Genomic DNA, 21,205 nt, shown 5'->3' on the forward strand with positions numbered 1-21,205 from the left:
GCTGCTGTCAATCAAATCCAATGACGCGGGCGCTGGGAGGGGCGGGGCCGAGTCTGGAGTTCGTGTCTATGGACGTAATTGCTGGACTTGGGAGAGCGCCCGCAAGGTAACCCCCCAGGAGAGCGCTTCTCCTAGGGGGCCATCTGAGGCGAGGAGGAGCCGCGAGAGCCACCGAGGGACCCCAGAAGAGGACGATCGGGGCCATTCTGTGCAAAACGAACTGCACAGTGGAGGTAAGTATAATATGGATGTTATTTAAAAAAAAAATTGAAGCTTTACAATCACTTTAAGCGTACACCTGTGTAAGGGCCGTGTTTTGTCTGCACAGGATTCACGTGATTCAAGTGTTATATGTATCTGCCTGCAGGCAGTCCCATTCATGTCCATTGAGGCACTGTCCAGACAGAGGGTCAGGGGTCATGCAGCCTCATAGGACAACTAAAACAGGTAAAATTACTGCGCTATCCCCATAGAACATGTATACGGGAGTATACAATGTGTACACAAAGCTGCGACTAAAATGTGAGACACACACACTAAATAATTCAAGAAAAAAATAGCTGCGCTATATAAATTGAATAGTAGATGTAAATAAAACAATTCAATCACATCTAAATAAAATACATATTATGCACCCACTGTAACGTGACCACCAGTGACAAATGTAAAAAATTACATAATGAAAAACATGGGTAAATAAATGAAATCAGTCCACTCCAAAGGATTAAAGGAAGAAGGTTCAATAGCAGAACAGTCCTCCAAGTGCTGGTTTAACAAACATCTAGACGATGTAAATCGTGCAACAGCAACACCCAGAACAACGTGATGACAGAAGGGTTCCTCCACCGATGAAAATATTGCCGCTTACCAGCTCCTAAGATCTCTTTTTAAAGGCGATCATGCATGCCTGTGGCTTTCTACCCCAGCCTCGGGTCTTTGAATCTGGATGGCTCCTTATGGTTCTCCCCACAGGGAATCTTCTATGAAGCAGATAGGCACTCATCCCCCATAAAAGGATAAATAAAAAAGGCTTCCATAGCGTAATACGTTTAACAGAGTTTATTATATAAAAAGTAATGCACTTACAGTTAGATTGTAGATCAAAAGCGTTGTTACAAACATAAGCCGGCCGGCTCCAGTATGCTGCCCGTTGCTTCCGGGACCAGCGTGGTATGTGGTGACGTCAGGGAGGAGCGGCGTGCTGGGGACTCCTGGTGTGAGGGGGGGCTCCGCTAGGGACTCCTGGTGTGAGGGGGGGCTCCGCTGGGGACTCCTGGTGTGAGGGGGGGCTCCGCTGGGGACACCTGATGCAAGGACGGACTCTGCCGGGACACCTGATGCAAGGACGGATGGCTGGTGGCAGGTGACACGCTCAGGTATCCCATTGTATCTGCATTATGGTGAGTTGAATGATTTCATTTTATATTACAATGTAATAATAGAAATAATGCACTTCAAGCATCCTGACACCATAACAACCATGGTGCCGGGATGATTGAAGTGCTAACACCAGGTGTTTGGATCTTTATCTTTATCTGCTGATTGTTAAACTTTCTAGAATACACATATTTCCATTGCTGTGTAGGATCTGGGGCTGCTGTCCCTCCATCCCTCTCCCCCCTTTCCCTCTCCATCCCTCATTCATCTCAGACTCTAACTACACCCTCTTTGAGCCACGCCCATTTAAGACACACCCACTATTTTTGCGTAAACCACACCCATTTTTGCCACGGCACGCTAAGCGACGCATTTTTCCTTTTTCCTTTGCCACGCCCACAAATGCATGCCCCGCCCCCTAATTATAACAAGACTCCGCCTACAGACAATAAAGTGTCTCTAAAATGTTTTTACAATGTTGGCAACTATGAGCCTTGCCCCCATCAGTCAAGGCTCTCTTTCCCTAGGGAGGGGCTCAAGAGGCCTTCAGGGGGCAGCTGACAGGCAGTGAGGGGGTGATATGTTTCCTATACACCGCCCGATTTAACCCCCAAAATGTAAATGGCGTGTGGTGGTAGCACGGCTCTGTTCATTTAAATAGGCTGTGTTTGGAGGCAGTCCAGCCATTGAAAAGCGACATTCTGTTTATTTTTTGTCAAAAACAAAAAACTAGAAAATGGCGCAAAAACAAGAGGCGTATTATAGGGTATAAAAAAAACACTGTAGAAAATGTATGACTGAAAATAAAGTCCGACAGGCAGGGGCGTAACTACCACCATAGCGACCCATGCAGGTGCTATGGGGCCCACAGCCGAGTGGGGCCCAGTGAGGATAAGAGCACTGCCGGCACAGTCTCCCAGCCAGGGAAGAGAGAGGAAATGAAGAGGCGAGCTGTCCGCATCAGCAGAGAGCTGAATTGCCTAATGTAATAGCTTTCATTAGAACTTCCAGTGTTCCCGGGGCTCACATCATATAGCTCCACCTTTTGGCCCGGTGCCTTTGACAGACAGAACGCCGATCCAATGCGGGACATGTGACATCATCAAAGGCGTTGGACCATGAGGTGTGGCTATGTGACGATGAGCCCCGGGAAGACAGGAAATTCAAATGAAAGCTATTACAGCGGGCAATCCCGCTCTCTGCTGATCCGGGTGGCTTGCCTCTTCCTCTGTATAGGTGGGGCTGTATGGGGCATAGGCAGACCAGGCTGTATTGGGCACAGGTCACGCTGTATGGGGCACAGGTCAGGCTGCATTGGGCACAGGTCACGCTGTATGTGGCACAGGTCACGCTGCATTGGGCACAGGTCACGCTGTATGGGGCACAGGTCACGCTGCATTGGGCACAGGTCACGCTGCATTGACACTAGGGCAGCTGTGGGGGGGCTGTTTGCAGGGGGGCCCCATACAACATTTTGCTATGGGGCCCTGCTATTTCTAGTTACGCCCCTGCCGACAGGGGATACCTCTAGGTTTATTATGGCTGCAGCACCTCACAGACTGAATAAATATCTGTATAGAAAGAAGTAAAAACATGAGGGCACCAAACTAAAGCCTTGTACACACGGTCAGATTATTGGACAAATTTTCGTCAGTTTTTTGTTTGATGCTAGTCTCAAATTGAAAGTGAAGAGGGTACTAACTATCAGAAAATTTTCGGATGACAGAATTCAACGTCAGAAGTGACGTAACGTGTTGAATTGTTTTGTACGTGTTCTTTCATGTCTGAGCATGCCTAGTCTTGCTTTTCAGATTTTTTTTGTCAGAAAACCGTACTAATTAAAAGAAAATCGGACATTGTGGTCACATCAGACAAAAATTTTCAAGCCCTGCGCATCCAGTTTTTCTGCCGAAAATTCGTAATCGGCTGTCCAAAGCAGCATACTAACAATCAGAAAATCGGCAGATCGTTCATCAGACAAAATTTATCTTCAGATTTTCTGACCGTGTGTACGGGCCTTTACTAATGATTTGTACAGGGGCAAAATGATATCTCTCTTTGGAGTCCATACCTCTCTTAATACAAGAAAGGACTTTGCAAACCGCAGTTTGGCATTGCATGCTATTATTGAGCTTATGATCTACCAAAACTCCCAGATCCTTCTCCACCACGGATTCCCCCAGTTGTACTCGCCCTAGTATGCATGATGCATGCATATTCTTAGCCCCCAAGTGCATAACTTCACATTTATCAACATTAAACCTCATTTGCCACTTAGTTGCCCAATTAGACAGTGCATTGAGGTTGGCTTGTAAATTGGAGACATCCTGTACGGACGTTATTCCACTGCAGAGCTTAGTGTCATCTGCAAAGACAGAAATGTTACTTTATAGTCCCAATATCATTTATTTCCAGCCCAGTGCTGAGCTCCATGGTGGATTACACTTCCTGGTTCCAGTTGTTTCCTGGTCTGCAGCGGTGATACAGCATCCTGGCCAGGAATGAGAGACTCCCCGGGCATGGCAGAGCTGGCAGCTTCATGAGTTTGACGATAAGCACTGATAATTATCCATTTTGAGTGAGTTACCAGTTGTCTTTTTATCTGTTAAAGATGTGCCAAACTAAGGCTGGCCGTATACAATTTTCTTATATAATTTCCTTTAGATTTACTTTCCACTATGTAGTGCAAGGACCTGCCTGAATGCATACAAAATGAAAGTGTTTAGGTTTGACCTCATATTATATGGTCTTGTTAAATCTAAAGGAAGATTGTATAATGTATGGCCATCCTTAGTCTAGCACCCTCTTGTGTTCCCTCATTCAATTTTTGACGTGGCCACAAAGCAAGGCATGTGTTTATCCCTGAGTGGCTGCATGGCTTGTTCAGGCTGGTGGTCAGGCTTTGAAAAGCGATTTGCAGTTAAGCATTTTTTCAGAGGCATTTCACACAGGTGGCTCAGACAAGGCTGCTGTTAGAAATCATGGGGCCCCCTACAGCTTACCTGACAGGGCCCCCCACCTGGCCGGAAGTGACTGAGGACATAGATTTATCAGTCCCATTCTCTGCAGCTTCGGCTGCACAGATGAATGAATTGGAAGCACTCTGAGGCTTTTTGCTCATTCACAGACTGAAGAATAGTACACACAGTTTACTATGCTTCAGCGATGAATGGACACAAGAGTGATTGGTACTGATCACTCACTGTGTTCATTCAGAAAAGAAAGGGCCCAATAAATTACACATTTACGGGCCCCTTACCCCGGTCTTCATCCAGATGGGGCTGGTCACTCTCTGAGTTGGTAAAACCACAGCTTGAATTCCTATTTTTATTGCTTTTTAGCTGCAGAGTGGACTCAGAAAAACAAAGATTGCTGTGTTAATGCTACTGACAGACCTACAGTATTGCATATACAGTATGTCATTTATGATTTTGCCCCTAGTTCCACTTTACCTTAAATTAACTATCTCTTTTTTAAAAATAAGGATCCTTTGTGAACTGAACCAATGTTCTGATAAATTCAGGGTGCTTCCGATGTAGCCAATCAATTAATTGTTGAACAGAAGACACCGATTGGTTGCTGTGGGTAACACAGACAGCTCTACTGTGAGTCATTTTTATAGTTTTATAATGTCATATAATCACATAAAGTGTTTGTGTGTTTGGATGACACTGTAAAGAAAAATATGATCAGTGTTCTGGAAATTCAGGATGTTGCCCAACAAACACCCACACAGACTAAGGAGCTGCATTCCCTGGCACACGATGAGGAGAAGTGTCACGTGTGGGATTCTTGTCCCGACTCTGGATAGAGAAGCTTGTCCCTAATCTGCTAGAACAGCTCAGCGTCCAGCCAGAATGCCACGTTCACCTCCTCAGGAGAGCCCATGTAATGTGTTTATAGAATTAGAAATGAATGGTAATTAAAGCATATCCAGGCAGATAGATATACACAATAATGCAGCTCTGTATTTATTAGTACATCATTAAATGCATTTTATTTTTAAATGCAAGCAGCATTAAGTACCTTCATTTGACCTCGTATCAGCCTCTTGCAGTCTCTGTACAGCAGAGCTCAGACTGGGGAAGGTAGAGACACAAAACAAAGAGCCTATCACTTGTGCTTCATTTCAATGAGCATGCTGATAGGAAGAAAGTGCAGAATGACAGAGGAGTAAGTTTATCAGTCTACTGCTTCTCCTTTCATTGTCCAGTCACAGGATAGGAAAGGAACAAGACCTGTAAGTGCTACTGAACTGCAGAAAAAGAAAAATCAGGTCTCCTGTCCCGTCAGACAGAGCTGTGCTGTGCTTTGCAACATACAGTGGGGAAGGAAAGTATTCAGCCCCTCTTAAATTTTTCACTCTTTGTTATATTGCAGCCATTTGCTAAAATCATTTAAGTTCATCATTTAAGTTAATTTTTTTTCCTCATTAATGTACACACAGCACTGCATATTGACAGAAAAACACAGAATTGTTGACATTTTTGCAGATTTATTAAAAAAGAAAAACTGAAATATCACATGGTTCTAAGTATTCAGACCCTTTGCTGTGACACTCATATATTTAATTTAGGTGCTGTCTATTTCTTCTGATCATCCTTGAGATGGTTCTACACCTTCATTTGAGTCCAGCTGTGTTTGATTATACTGATAGGACTTGATTAGGAAAGCCATACACCTGTCTATATAAGACCTTACAGCTCACAATGCATGTCAGAGCAAATGAGAATCATGAGGTCAAAGGAACTGCCTGAAGAGCTCAGAGACAGAATTATGGCAAGGCACAGATCTGGCCAAGGTACAAAAAAATTTCTACTGCACTTAAGGTTCCTAAGAGCACAGTGGCCGCCATAATCCTTAAATGGAAAACGTTTGGGATGACCAGAACCCTTCCTAGATCTGGCTGTCCAGCCAAACTGAGCTATCGGGGGAGAAGAGCCTTGGTGAGAGGTAAAGAAGAACCCAAAGATCACTGTGGCTGAGCTCCAGAGATGCAGTCGGGAGATGGGAGAAAGTTGTAGAAAGTCAACCATCATTGCAGCCCTCCACCAGTCGGGCTTTATGGCAGAGTGGCCCAACGGAGGCCTCTGCTTAGTGCAAGACACATGAAAGCCCGCATAGAGTTTGCTAAAAAACACCTGAAGGACTCCAAGATGGTGAGAAATAAGATTCTCTGGTCTGATGAGACCAAGATAGAACTTTTTGGCCTTAATTCTAAGCGGTATGTGTGGAGAAAACCAGGCACTGCTCATCACCTGTCCAATACAGTCCCAACAGTGAAGCATGGTGGTGGCAGCATCATGCTGTGGGGGTGTTTTTCAGCTGCAGGGACAGGACGACTGGTTACAATCGAGGGAAAGATGAATACGGCCAAGTACAGGCATATCCTGGACGAAAACCTTCTCCAGAGTGCTCAGGACCTCAGACTGGGCCAAAGGTTTACCTTCCAACAAGACAATGACCCTAAGCACACAGCTAAAATAACGAAGGAGTGGCTTCACAACAACTCCGTGACTGTTCTTGAATGACCCAGCCAGAGCCCTGACTTAAACCCAATTGAGCATCTCTGGAAAGACCTAAAAATGGCTGTCCACCAACGTTTACTATCCAACCTGACAGAACTGGAGAGGATCTGCAAGGAGGAATGGCAGAGGATCCCCAAATCCAGGTGTGAAGAACTTGTATCTTTCCCAAAAAGACTCATGGCTGTATTAGATCAAAAGGGTGCTTCTACTAAATACTGAGCAAAGGGTCTAAATACTTAGAACCATGGGATATTTCAGTTTTTTTTTTTTTAATAAATCTGCAAAAATGTCAACAATTCTGTGTTTTTCTGTCAATATGGGGTGCTGTGTGTACATTAATGAGGGAAAAAATGAACTTAAATGATTTTAGCAAATGTCTGCAATATAACTGTAGCACTAACTCTCGATACCTCTGTTTCACCAGCACCGGGTCTAGGGTTCCGTTGAGTTTACCTCTGGACGATATAAGCACCAACACTTGAGTACGTTTTCAATGCTTTATTGAACGAAATAACGAAGGAAGTAGCAGGAAAGAGGCAGGAGAAAAAAAGGGAAGCTCAAATACCTTTCTTTAGAACATCCTTTAAAGTTGAATACTGTAATTGAATGCAATCCCCTTTTTGTGGGACCACCTCCACCGAGTTGTCTCCAGGACAGAGGAGCACTCGTCCGCTTTAACACGTTGCTTTTCCAACACTCGCCGATGGTGACAACGACACCCACCGGCACAATGTGGAACCACACGCAATGTCAGCGAAGCTGGAACAGAGGCAAATCTAACTTCCTATAACGAGCAATTCACTAAATTTACCTATCAGATGGTAGATCATAAATCTACCAGCACTACATAACAAAGAGTGAAAAATGTAAGGGGGTCTGAATACTTTCCGTCCCCACTGTAGCGGTTTAAATCTCAGAACTGGAGAGAAAGAAATACAAATCCTTTGGCAGGTAAACCACTCCCATTCCTGAATTTGGTCTTGTGTATTTAACTGGTTGCCTTCACTTCAACTTAAGATTGTATTTAAAGATTTGTCTTTTACTGCACAACCATGATACCTTTTTTTTCTTTGAAAATAATAACATTTTTCAATTCAGCCAATGGCTGTGCCTATAATCTGTTATTTTTTTACCTGTCTCACACCAGATGAAAGTTCAGATCAAGCTTGCAGTTGCAGCATCAGCTCTGTTAAGCCGGGTACACACGGGCCGAATGTCGGGTGAAAGAAAACAGCCGACATTTGGCACGTGTGTAAGTCAGTCTGTTTGGCTGGCTTCCGTCGGACGAGTATGCTGGAAGATCAGCAGCTGACCATCTCTCCATAAGAGCTCGCAGCCAATGGCAGAGAGCACTGATCAGAGTGTTCTGGCGGGGGACGCTAAATTCGCATAGTTAGTACAGCGACCCAGACCGGAGCTGAAAGTTTTTTCTCGTTCAACCTGTCGGGTTGAACGAAAAAAAACCTTTTGCTGTTCACCCAAACATCTCAAAAAACAGATACACACATAGAATTATCTAAAAAAAAAACTTTGCAGACCTCCTTCACAGCAGTCCCACAGTGTCCTCAGTTCCCTTTCATGTCACGGCACTCCATAACATTGCAGACATTTTCACATTATAGTGCCCCTTTACACATCACAGCGACCCAATTACATTAGAGTCCCCTTTATGTCATAGTGCCCCTTTACACATCACAGCACCCCAATTACATTGCAGCCATTGTCACATCACACATTCACATGTAGGTGTTTTGGCGGCCCACATTTGCGCAGGCACAGCAGCCCATTCATTTGAATGGGCTTCCATGCCTTTGTTTCCTGCAGAAAAAAAGGTGCATGCAGCATTTTAAAAATGCAGTGGCTTTGAAATCCATGCTTTTGCTTTTGCACCATGCGACTTACCTGCAGTTCCTGCACACACAATCGCACCGTGTTTTTAAAAGTGTGGCCTAAACATCTAAAAATGCTGCAAGTTTGCCGATGCAGGAACTGCAGGCAAGTCACATGATGCAAAAGCACAATGGACAGACAGTGCTGTATTTCTCTGCTTGATGGGCATAGGTGTGCGCATCGTATTGCATGATGCATGCACATTTATTTTGCACAAAACGCAGGCATGGCAGCCCATTCAAATGAATGCCACTGTGCCCATCAAATGCAGCCACTGTGCCAAACGCTGCCACTGTGCCCATCAAATGCTGCCAGTGCTCTTGAATGCCCCCAGTGTGACCCCCCCGCCCGCTCGCCGTCTGCCCGACACTTACCCTGTCTTGGTGGGGCGTCCATTAGCGGCGCCTGTCGGTTCAGCCAATCAGGTGACAGGTAACAGACCCGAGCACCTGATTGGCAGAGAGGCGGTTTAGTGTTAGGAAAGCGAATATTCATTCGCTTTTCTAACACAGCTGAGTGACCTGGGAGCACCCAGCATGGCGCTCGCAGGTCACTTTTTTTGACGCCTATTAGAGCCTATGGCTCTAATCAGGTGTTTCAAACTAGCCCCCCGCTGTAATTCAGGCGCCCGGCGCCGAAAAAGGGATCGGGTGCCTGAATAGGGGGTGGCAGCGGCGGCCATAGTGCATGAATCTATCTATTGGTGCTAGAGGGGGTAGCAGGTTTTTAAAATTTCTACTGTTCTACACATGGGGTGCGGAAGCCAGGGGAGGAGAAAGAAGACCTACCTTGTCCTCCTGGCCAGCTCAACTCCGAACCCGATCAATTCCTCCACACTGCTGGTCTGCTGCTATTGCTAGTTTCACTCCAGGCACCAGCACTTTCTCTGATAGCACTCCACAGTCTCCACTCCGCACTGCCATCTGACTCCTCCTACCGAGGCCTCCGCAGCCACTCCTCTGAGTCCGATCACATATACTCTTGCTGGCAGCATAGTAAGGGGCAGGGCCAGAGCATCAGGGGAGCTCAAGGCCCCGCCCACACGCGGCCTGCTCCTTTGTCAAAATGAATGCAGCACTGGCACTGCTGCACAGCACTGTGTGCGTGCCTGCTGATGCCAGCTGATAACTGTCTGTGACAGACAGACACAAGGCCATCTTTACCGCAGACAGTGGGGATTTTCAGCGCCGATTTGTGGGCACCTCATGGGCTTAAGGGGCAGCTCTGCTTTGGACCCCAAACAGCGAAAGGGCCCTGGGCAGCTGCCCCGTTTGCCCTGCGGTAAAGATGGTCCTGCAGACGATTCCATTACAAACAGATAATATAAAATCAATATCACATTATTGTCATATGAAAACCCATTAAGGCTCCATTCACACTAGCGCGTTTTTTGATGCATTTTGCATTTTGCAGAAATGCATGGGAATTTTTTAACATGGGTTCCTATGGAACATGTTCACATCAATGCTTTTTTGTATCTCTGCGTTTTTGGAAAGGGTCGGGGACTTTTTTTCATGCAAAAAGCAGCGTTTTGCATGTAATGGATTTCAATGGACAAGCATCAAAAACGCAAGTGCACCGTTTTTGCAGCGTTTTTGCAGCGTTTTTGATGCGTTTTTGGTGCGTTTTTGCCGGGTTTTTTTTTTGTAATTTTTTTTTAAGACTGTAAAAAAACAAACAAAAAAAACGCAAAACACAAATCGCGGCAAAAACGCCGCAAAAACGCTACAAAAACGCTGCTCAAAAACGTGCCAAGCATGAAAAAAAAACCTCCAAAAACGCTCAAAAGCAACATGCATAGGTGTGAATCGAGCCTTATCCACTAAAGGGAACCCATAAAGGTCACTAATAGATGAATAGAACCCCAAAACGTTTTAATTCCACTCGTCTTCCTCAGGGGGTTGAGGAAATGGGTAATTTCTACAAAAGACTAATATAGTAACCAAAAGATACAAAAAATGGTGTATAAGAAGAGTTACAACCATATAGTATAAGACCTTTAAAGTCCCACCCCTTACTGAGGTTTTGGAAACGTCAGTGTTGAGCCCCCATGACCATTCATGCCCTAATGGCTGGAAATGTCACACAGGCATCTTCAGAGCTTGGACCACTCTCATATTGCTGCACTGCCATTACACCCAATCAGTGGGTTAATTGCAGAATTGCAGGTTTGGTGCAATAGTCAGGGCGTAATGGCGGATTTGGAGATACCCATAGAACTCCTGGCATTGCAAGTCAAATTTGGCCTGTAGTTCGGCAAAAGGTAGCAATTTGCGAGACCGGGGGTCTACTAGGTTCCCAAAGTGGAAAAGACTCCACGTAGTCCACAGCGAGGACATTCGATGGGTTAGGCTGGCACCTTGGGATTGCAGACAAATGGTCAGGAGCGAACTGTCCGAGGACAACTTATGCTGGTGTGTCAGCTTGCGCCATAGTCGCCGAAGATGGGACATAGGTCCCAACAAGTGATCGGGGTCTACCTCTGCGTTTGCACTCCAGAGTAGGTTGTTCGGGTGTACTGGGACTAGCCATATCTTTTTGATTTCCGTCCATTTGTTATAGGAACGCTGGGTAAACCAAGAGGCTATTGCACGCAGCTGGGCCATCTGGTACTATTTAATAAGGTTAGGGTAAGCCAGGCCCCCGTCTGAGCATGCGACCATTAGTACCGAACAAGGGATTCTGTGTCTTTTGTAATTCCAAATATATTGGACCAAGTCAGTCTGAAGCTTTCTCAGGTTACCGTAGGGTATAGGAATTGGCAGGGTTTGGAACAGGTACAATAGTTTTGGCAGGACTGTGATTTTTATGGAGGCAATCCGCCCCAGTAGGGAAATATGGTGTTTTTTCCACTGCAGTAGGAGGGTTCTGATGGAGCGATAAAGGGGGGGGGGGGATTTTCCTGGTACAGGGTGGAAAATTTTGGAGTGATATAGAGTCCCAGGTACTTCAAGGTCGTGGGTTTCCAGCTGTAGGGAAAGTTGATCTTCAGGTGAGCTGTCTCTGCAGCAGGAATGTTAACTGGGAGGGCCTCCAATTTAGATGTGTTTATTTTGTATCCATAAAGGGCTCCATAGCAATCAAGTTCCGCATGGCGGTTCGGAAGGGAAGTTCTAGGTTGTGTCAGCGTAAGGATAATATCGTCAGCGAATAGTGAAATTTTGAACTCAATACCTCTATCCAATATGCCATTTATGTCCGGGTTTCCGCGGATAGTTGTGGCCAGGGGCTCCACACAAAGAGCAAAAAGCAGGGGGGAGAGCGGGCACCCCTGCCTAGTGCCATTAGTTACTGAAAACGAGGGGGAAAGAGCAAAGGGTGTTTTGACTTGGGAGGAAGTACTCATAGTTGCCAACATTGTAAAAAAAAAATGTGGGACACTTTTGTGGCTGTAGGCGGAGCTGTCCAATAATTAGGGGGCGGGGCATTCACCAGCAGGCGTGGCCTATCAAAAACAGACAAGTGCGCCGAAAAATGGGCGTGGTTTACGCGAAATTGTGGGCGTGGCTTAAATGGGCGTGGCTCTAGAGGGTGTGGTTAGAGTCTGAAATGAATGAGGGATGGAGAGGGGGGGAGAGGGGGAGAGAGAGGGAAATGACGGGACAGCAGCCCCAGATCCTACACAATAAAAATATGTGTATTCTAGAAAGTTTAACAATCAGCAGATAAAGATACTCCAAACACCTGGTGTTAATGCTTCAATCATCCCGGCACCATGGTTGTTATGGTGTCAGGATGATTGAAGCGCATTATTTCTATTATTACATTGTAATATAAAATGAAATCATTCAACTCACCATAATGCAGAATCAGTGGGATCCCTGAGCGTGTCACCTGCCACGTCGCCTGCCACCAGCCGTCCGTCCTTGCTTCAGATGTTCGAGCAGAGTCCGTCCTTGCATCAGGTGCCCCCAGCGGAGCCCCCCTCACACCAGGAGTCCCCGGCGGAGCCCCCCTCACATCAGAAGTCCCCAGCGGAGCCCCCCTCACATCAGGAGTCCCCGGCGGAGCCCCCCTCACATCAGGAGTCCCCGGCGGAGCCCCCCTCACATCAGGAGTCCCCGGCGGAGCCCCCCTCACATCAGGTGTCCCCGGCGGAGCCCCCCCTCACACCAGGAGTCCCCAGCGGAGCCCCCCTCACATCAGAAGTCCCCAGTGGAGCCCCCCTCACATCAGAAGTCCCCAGCGGAGCCCCCCTCACACCAGGAGTCCCCGGCGGAGCCCCCCCTCACATCAGGAGTCCCCGGCGGAGCCCCCCCTCACATCAGGAGTCCCCGGCGGAGCCCCCCCTCACATCAGGAGTCCCCGGCGGAGCTCCCCCTCACATCAGGTTTCCCCAGTGCCCCCCCCTCACATCAGGTGTCCCCAGTGCCCCCCCACTCACATCAGGTGTCCCCAGTGCCCCCCCCTCACATCAGGTGTCCCCCCCTCACATCAGGTGTCCCCAGTGCCCCCCCCACTCACATCAGGTGTCCCCCCCTCACATCAGGTGTCCCCCACTCACATCAGGTGTCCCCCACTCACATCAGGTGTCCCCAGTGCCCCCGCCTCACATCAGGTGTCCCCAGTGCCCCCCCCTCACATCAGGTGTCCCCAGTGCCCCCCCCTCACATCAGGTGTCCCCAGTGCCCCCCCACTCACATCAGGTGTCCCCCCCTCACATCAGGTGTCCCCCACTCACATCAGGTGTCCCCAGTGCCCCCCCCACTCACATCAGGTGTCCCCCCTCACATCAGGTGTCCCCAGTGCCCCCCCCCCCCTCACATCAGGTGTCCCCCCCTCACATCACAGGTGTCCCCAGTGCCCCCCCCCACTCACATCAGGTGTCCCCTGTGCCCCCCCCCACTCACATCGTGTCCCACAGCGGTGCGCGCGCTCACCCCCCCACCTAGAACCCCCGCCCCTTTCCATATCAGACTGGCAGCGGGGCGGGGGGTAGGCGGGGCGAGGCGGAGCGGGGCGGGCCGAGGCGAGGCGGGGCGAGGCGGAGCGGAGCGGGCCGAGGCGGGGCGGGCTGAGGCAGGCCGAGGCGGGGCGGGGCGGGCCGAGGCGGAGCGGGGCAGGGGGTGGGCGGCGACGCAGAAGCTTCGTCTAGCCCCCCCCCCCCAGCCGTCTTCCTGAACTCCAACAAAATGGCGGCCGGCGGAGACAATGTCTCCGCCGGCCGCCGACCTCTAGCGGCGGCGGCGGCGGCAGCGGCGGCGGTTTCAAAAACCGGAACCGAATTTTTCGGGACATTTGCCGGGACGCCACAAATCCGGGAATGAAGTCCAAGTCCCGGGAATGTCCCGGGAAATTCGGGACAGTTGGCAGCTATGAGTACTGGAGTAGAGGTGTCGAATTGCTCGTAGGAAAGGCCCCTTGAACCCAATGTGGCGTAGTGTGGCGAACAGGAAGGGCCACCCAAGGCAATCAAAAGCCTTCTCTGCGTCCAAGCTAAGAAGCAGGGACTGCAAGCCTTCCCTGTTCGCCACCTCAACCAGGTCAATTATTTTCCTACTGTTGTTCCCCGCCTGTCGGAGCGGGACGAAGCCCACCTGGTCCTTGTGGATGAGGGAGGGGAGGACTGTGTTCAAACGGAGTGAAAGTAATTTAGTGAAGATCTTCAAGTCCGAAATCAGGAGAGCAATAGGCCTGTAATTGACACAGAGGGAGGGAGGGATCTTTGTCCTGTTTAGAAATCACCGTAATAAAGTAACGCTGCATGTCTGTAGAATGTGTACCGGGGTGGGCTCCCCAGGATACAGCAAAGTCACGAACGAGGAAAACAACTCCACCACCAGCTCTTGTCAAAACTGAATTTTACTTAAACGTGGTAAAGAACCCAACCGCCAATTCTGGGAACATACAATAAATTTACAGACATGCAGCCAGAAGGCTGAGACCCTTGTGCTGCACAGCGCGGCACCCTACGTAGGATGCAGGAGAAAGACGAGTAATTTGCCTACTGGCGGGCACGACTAAACTGCCACACCTTACCTGTTAATACCCTAAGAACAACACAAGAATAACTGTATGGGTGTGCGGTGCGGGCTAGCCTGTGGTGCAGCACAACAGTTTACAAACTTACAAAGCTCTACCGTATTCCCCTCCTCTCTTAACTGGTGTAGTATCATGCGTCTGTGTATTCCTCCTGAGCACAATGCCAGTCTGCCTTGAGTTTGTAGAAAGTTCATCAGCTCTCCAATTGTGACATGCCACTTTAGGTTATGGAGTCCCGGTAATGTACAGTAGCAACAATTTTGGCCTGACACAAACAGAGACCCTACTAACTACCTATAGGCCTGGTCTCAGTCCCTAGGCGCCAACAAAGTAATGGGGTGCATGCACGATCTTACCGACCCGGGTCTGCTCTGCATCCGCTGGTGACTCTGACCGGAACAAAATGTCTCTCCAACAAGTATGCGGTCCCGCAGTGTATGTTATTTTATTCCTCAGCTCTCATCCGTGTTCCTGCAAGCAATTCCTCATTCCTCTGGACAGAATCAGGATCTTGGACACAAGTAGCTTCACTCAGCTGCAGTTCTGGTCACTGAAGTCTGTTCCCACACCTGGATGCTGTAGGATTCTCTGCACACCGTCCTCAGAACCAGCTCCTTCTCAAAACGGCTGTCTGCTGGCTCCTCTCTCTCTCTTATGAATTTCTGTCCAAACCACCTGTTAGCTGTGTCAGGAAAAACAGCGGCATCTTGTGGCCAAACAGCAGAATGACAGTTCAGTATTTAATTTTAAACAAACAGTGTACAAACAGCGCTGCTTCCCATCTTACATGTCCAGTGGAACAGGAGTGTCTTGTAGAAAGACGTTAAACTGTTTACACATATAGGGGGTAAGAAAAGGAGAAATGATTTGTAGTATTAATAAGGTAAACCGTATGGTCCTGGGGCCTTATGTGAGGGTAGGGATTTCATGGTCTGCTCTGCTTCTTCTACCATGATCTGTGCGTTTAGGGAGGTCAGGTCTGAGGGCTGAAGTCGGGAAATCCAACTTTACTCAAGATAGTGTTGCATACGCTGAGAGAGTTCGGGGGAAGGAGGATTGCTGGGAATAATCAGATTGTTGTAGAGATCCATGTAAAATTCTGCAAAGGAGTGGGCTATTTCCCTGGGGTGGGATATCAGGCATCCTGAACTATTCTTAATCTGGTGTGGCATTGTTATGTGGGTGCTGTCACACAACTTCCTGGCCAGGAGGGAGTGGGCCTTATTGCCTTTATCATAGTACATTTGTTTTAGGCTGATTAAGGCTTTCTCCACTCGGCCGATTGCTAGGTCGCCAAGAATCGCACGGAGGGTGGAGATTTTTTTAAGGATGGGGAAGGTGGGGGAATTTTGCAAACGACATTCCAGGACCTTAAGCTCCTTTTCCGTTTGCAGTTTCATGGACCGCGCATTGATGAGCTCATCAATCTGTCTATTCAGATCGACCGACGCCTCAGAGAGCATCGCTCCGAGAGATCTACCAGCCAATTTCGCCCTACCTGGATGCTCCCCAAGGTTCCGAGTTCTCCCAGCCAGTCTTTTCCGGCACCGGCCACACCGGTTCTTGATACCTCCGAACCAATGCAGCTCGGTCTGCTCTGTCCCTCTCTCAATCCAGAAGAGCGCCAGCGCCGAAGAGTCAACAACCTCTGCATGTACTGCGGGGAGTCTGGACACTACGTGAGGTCTTGCCCTAACAAGACACGTAAGTCTCTGCCAATCTCTTCAATTTGTGCATCTGCTCTCCCTAACCCTGCTAATCACCTTGCTCTCTCTATCATCTTACAGCTTCCAGGAAGGAATATTCCAGTTACGGTCATAATTGACTCAGGAGCCTGCAGCTGTTTTATTGACCTAGCCTTCGCTGCAAACCATCACATCCCTCTCCAGTCTAAAAATCGGGGACTTGCTGTACATCTCGCTGATGGCTCCTCTCTTCGTTCCGGGCCCGTCACGCAGGAAACCATCCCTTTGTTGGCCACCATGGGCTCCAACCACCAAGAACTCCTGCGCTTGGATGCCATCTCTTCTCCTCTTTTTCCCATCATACTGGGGATGCCATGGTTGCAGGCCCATAACCCCAGCATCGACTGATCTAGCGGGGAAGTCAAGTTCCTTTCCAACTATTGCCAGCAACACTGCCTACATACGAGTCCTGTTGAATCTACCCAACTACTTTGCCTGGATACCGATTCCGAATTACAACAGGTGATTCCTGCTCCCTATCGGGACTTTCTTGACGTTTTTAGTAAAAAGGGAGCATAAACTCTACCTCCTCACAGGCCTTACGATTGCCCAATCGAGCTGTTACCTGGAGCGGAAGTTCCCTTTGGGAGGATTTTCCCATTAACAGAGCAGGAGTTGGATACTCTAAAAATATACATCGATGAGAACCTGAAGAAACGGTTTATCCGCCCATCCACCTCTCCGGCTGGGGCTGGTATATTCTTTGTGGAGAAAAAGGATCATTCCTTACGTCCTTGTATTGATTATCGGGAACTAAACAAGATAACTATCAAAAACCGTTATCCTCTACCTTTAGTGCCTGAACTCTTCCAAAGACTGGGATCTGCAGTAATTTTTACCAAATTAGATCTCCGTGGTGCCTACAATTTAATTCGTATTCGGGAAGGAGACGAGTGGAAAACAGCTTTCCGCACCAGATTCGGGCATTTCGAATACCTTGTTATGCCCTTCGGCCTGTGCAACGCACCCGCAACGTTTCAACATTTTGTCAATTACATTTTCCGTGAGTTCCTGGACTTATATGTTATTGTTTATCTAGACGATATCCTGATCTTCTCCTCCTCAGTCTCCGATCATCACAGGCACGTCAGAAATGTTTTAGCTCGGCTCAGGCAGCATGGACTTTATGCTAAACCGGAAAAATGCCAATTTGAACTTCAAAGCATCCAGTTTCTAGGCTTAATCATCTCTGTTGAAGGTATTAAAATGGACCCCCAAAAGGTATCTGCCACTCTGGAATGGCCCGCTCCCTCCGATAAGAAAGGGGTTCAAAGGTTCATTGGCTTCTCCAACTTTTATAGAAAGTTCATTAGGGGCTTCTCTGCAATAATTGCCCCCATCACCGAATTAACTAAACAAGGGAATCGGTTCCATTGGTCTCCTAAGGCACAATCTGCCTTCGAAAAACTCAAGGAGCTATTCACCTCTGCTTCTATCTTAAAACACCCAGATCCTGCTTTACCATTCGTCCTCGAAGTGGACGCTTCAGAGGTTGCAGTCGGAGCTGTTCTGTCCCAACGGCAAGGCCCCAAGGCCCTTCTCTACCCGGTGGCCTTTTTCTCTCGCAAACTCTCTTCAGCGGAGAGAAATTACGATGTTGGTGATCGGGAGCTTCTGGCCATCAAGTCCGCTTTGGAGGAGTGGCGTTACTTACTGGAGGGTGCAGCACATCCCATTCTGGTCTATACGGATCACAAGAATCTGGAGTACCTCCGAACGGCCAAGAGACTGAAACCACGGCAAGCAAGATGGGCTCTATTTTTCTCTAGATTTCAGTTCCACATAACATACAGACCTGGTTCCAAAAATATCAAGCCGGACGCTCTTTCCCGTATGTTCCCTGATTCCGGCAAACCTGTGCATCCGGACACTATTCTTCCATCCGGAAATTTTCTTCTACTCCAAGGGGATCTGCTATTCCGAATAAAACAAGCCTCCTCGAATTGGACCCCGACTTCCGGAGATGAGGTGAGGGCCCAGGACGGCCTATTTGGGCACAAGGGTAAAATCGTGGTCCCTGAAGATCTGAGGGTGGCAGTGCTAGAGCTCTGCCATGATCATAAGATGGCTGGACACTTTGGTGTGCTAAAGACGACTGAATTGGTTCAGCGCACATTCTGGTGGCCTCTGTTGGCGAATGACTGCAAGAACTATGTAGAATCCTGTACTATCTGTGCACGGAGCAAGAATAGCCGGACAAGAGCCTGGGGGCTGCTAAAACCGTTACCCGTCCCGGAAAGATCGTGGAAGATGATATCGATGGATTTCATCGTAGAGCTTCCCCAGGCAGAAGGCTTTTCTACCATCTTCGTCGTCTTAGACAGGCTAACCAAAATGGCCCATTTTTTGCCTATGAAGGGCACACCCTCAGCTATGGAGACAGCAAGGGTCTTCATCAAGGAGATTGTTAGGTTGCACAGAGTCCCATCAAATATCATATCTGATCGCGGTGTTCAGTTCACCTCCCGGTTCTGGAAGGCTCTCTGTGGTTCTCTGGAAATTAAGCTGGCACTCTCCTCTGCTTACCATCCCCAGACTAATGGGCAGACGGAGAGAACTAATCAGACTTTGGAGCAGTACCTCCGTTGTTTTTCGTCTTTCTCACAGGATGACTGGGTTTCTCTTCTGCCAATTGCTGAGTTCTCGTACAATAACTCTTTACATTCGGCCATTAAGCAAACGCCCTTCTTTGCCAATTACGGCTTCCACCCGTCCTTCCTGCCCAGGTCTTTACCCGAATGTGCTATCCCTGCGGTCTCTGAAACCATGGACTTCTTCCTTACCAACAACAAACTCTTGCAGGAAACCATGGCTAAGACCCAAGAGTATAATAAGAAAATGTTTGACAAGAAGAGGCGGGGAGAGCTCATCTTGGAACCTGGCAATCAGGTTTGGTTGTCCACAACCAATTTAAGAATGGCCTGCCCTTCAAGGAAATTGGGCCCTAAATTTATGGGTCCGTTCTCAGTCAAAAAGAGAATTAACAACGTAGCCTACGAACTCAACTTACCTGGTACCCTGAAGATTCACCCGGTCTTTCATATATCGTTGTTGAAACCTGTTATACCCAACACCTTTGCTGGCCGAAGTACTGACCCACTGGAACCCATAATTATTGATAACGAAGAAGAGTTCGAAGTGGAGGCTATCTTGGATTGCAGGAAAAGACACAATCAGTTGCAATACCTAATCAAGTGGAGGGGGTACGGACCAGAAGACAACTCCTGGGAGCCTGAAAGCAATCTACATGCCGAAGAGCTTCTGAGGACTTTCAGAAGTACCCACGCCACCAGATTGGCTCAGTTGGACATCCGGAGGCTGCCCTTGAGGGGGGGGCACTGTCAGAGAGCTCCCCTGGGCAGACGCGCTGCTGGTGTGCGTCGGGGTGCATTGGGGCGTGTCGGCGTGCGCGCATTCCCGTGCGCGCCACCGCGGGTGCTGCCGTGCGGGTGCTGGCGTGCGGACACGTGCGTGTGTGTGGGGGCGCGCGCCGGCGCTCACGCACGCCCGGCGTTTGGCGCCAATCTGCCTATTTAGGCTGTCTGCACATGGGGCTCGGTGCTGTCCGATTTTCAGCTCCCTGTATCCCTGCACCTGCTTCCTGTTTTGAACCTGACCTCCTGACCACCGGCCTGTCTTTGATTCTCCTTGCTTTCTGCCTGCCACTGATCCCGGACTGTCCTGACTATGAATCTGCCTGCTCCTCTGTACCGCGTTGCCCGCCTGTTGCCAACCCTGCTTGTGACCCGACCTGCCTGCTCCACTCCTGCTCTGGACCTGCTGCCTGTGCTTCAGTTGAATGGTGATCTCCAGAACCACCTTTACCGGGATCCTCCTGCGGCTAACCCGCCAAGCTCTCATACCACTCTGTGCTCCCGTGTCTCCTATCCATACTACCAGGGGGCGGGAACCAGATACGTAAGGGAGGCCTCCCCCTGCTACATCGGGCTCAGTCTGGTACCTGGAAGTCTGACAGTATTTTTGCAACCCTAGTAGGGACAGTGCAGGGACTAAGTCTACCTTGTTTCAGGAAGCCTCCCCTTTGGGTGTGAACCAGCCAGGCCGCATTCCCCTTCCTGCTGTAGATGTCGTTAGCATCTTTCAGGTCTTCAGACCATTGTTACAGTTCGTAAGTGGCTTCGGACAGACGTACCTGCATGCCGTGCCTACCTGTGTTGTGTTGGCCCTTTCTTCGATATATTATTATTGTCTAACTTGGACTCTGTGTTTACTGCCAGCCACACCACACTGCACTTTGCTCTCAGGTTTACCTTTCTACTTTTTTAATGTGCTATACAAAGAAAAACAGATATTGTTGGTTGTATTATTGGCAATGTTGGATGAATTAAAGTAGGCTTCCTCAGCCAGGGTTCCGTGGAGTACTAGGGTTTTTGTAGATGTCTAGAGCTATAAACAAATACTGCCTCACACTGACACCCCTGATCTTTTCAGCTATCTGTAAGGGGGAATCTTCTGATCACTGATCACCAATATAAGAACTTCCTACTGACCGCCAATGTAATAGGACTTTTCTCCACTAAGGACCAATGTAACAAAGCACTTAGCTGACCACCAGTGTAAGTTGGGACTTCGCTGACTACCAGTGTAAAAGCTGGCCATACACATATAGACTCCTCCATCCATGCTTCACAGCATAGATGGACAGATCTCCTGTACTGCCAA

The sequence above is a fragment of the Aquarana catesbeiana genome, linkage group LG03, assembly GCF_042186555.1.
Source record: "Aquarana catesbeiana isolate 2022-GZ linkage group LG03, ASM4218655v1, whole genome shotgun sequence".
Taxonomy (NCBI): domain Eukaryota; kingdom Metazoa; phylum Chordata; class Amphibia; order Anura; family Ranidae; genus Aquarana; species Aquarana catesbeiana.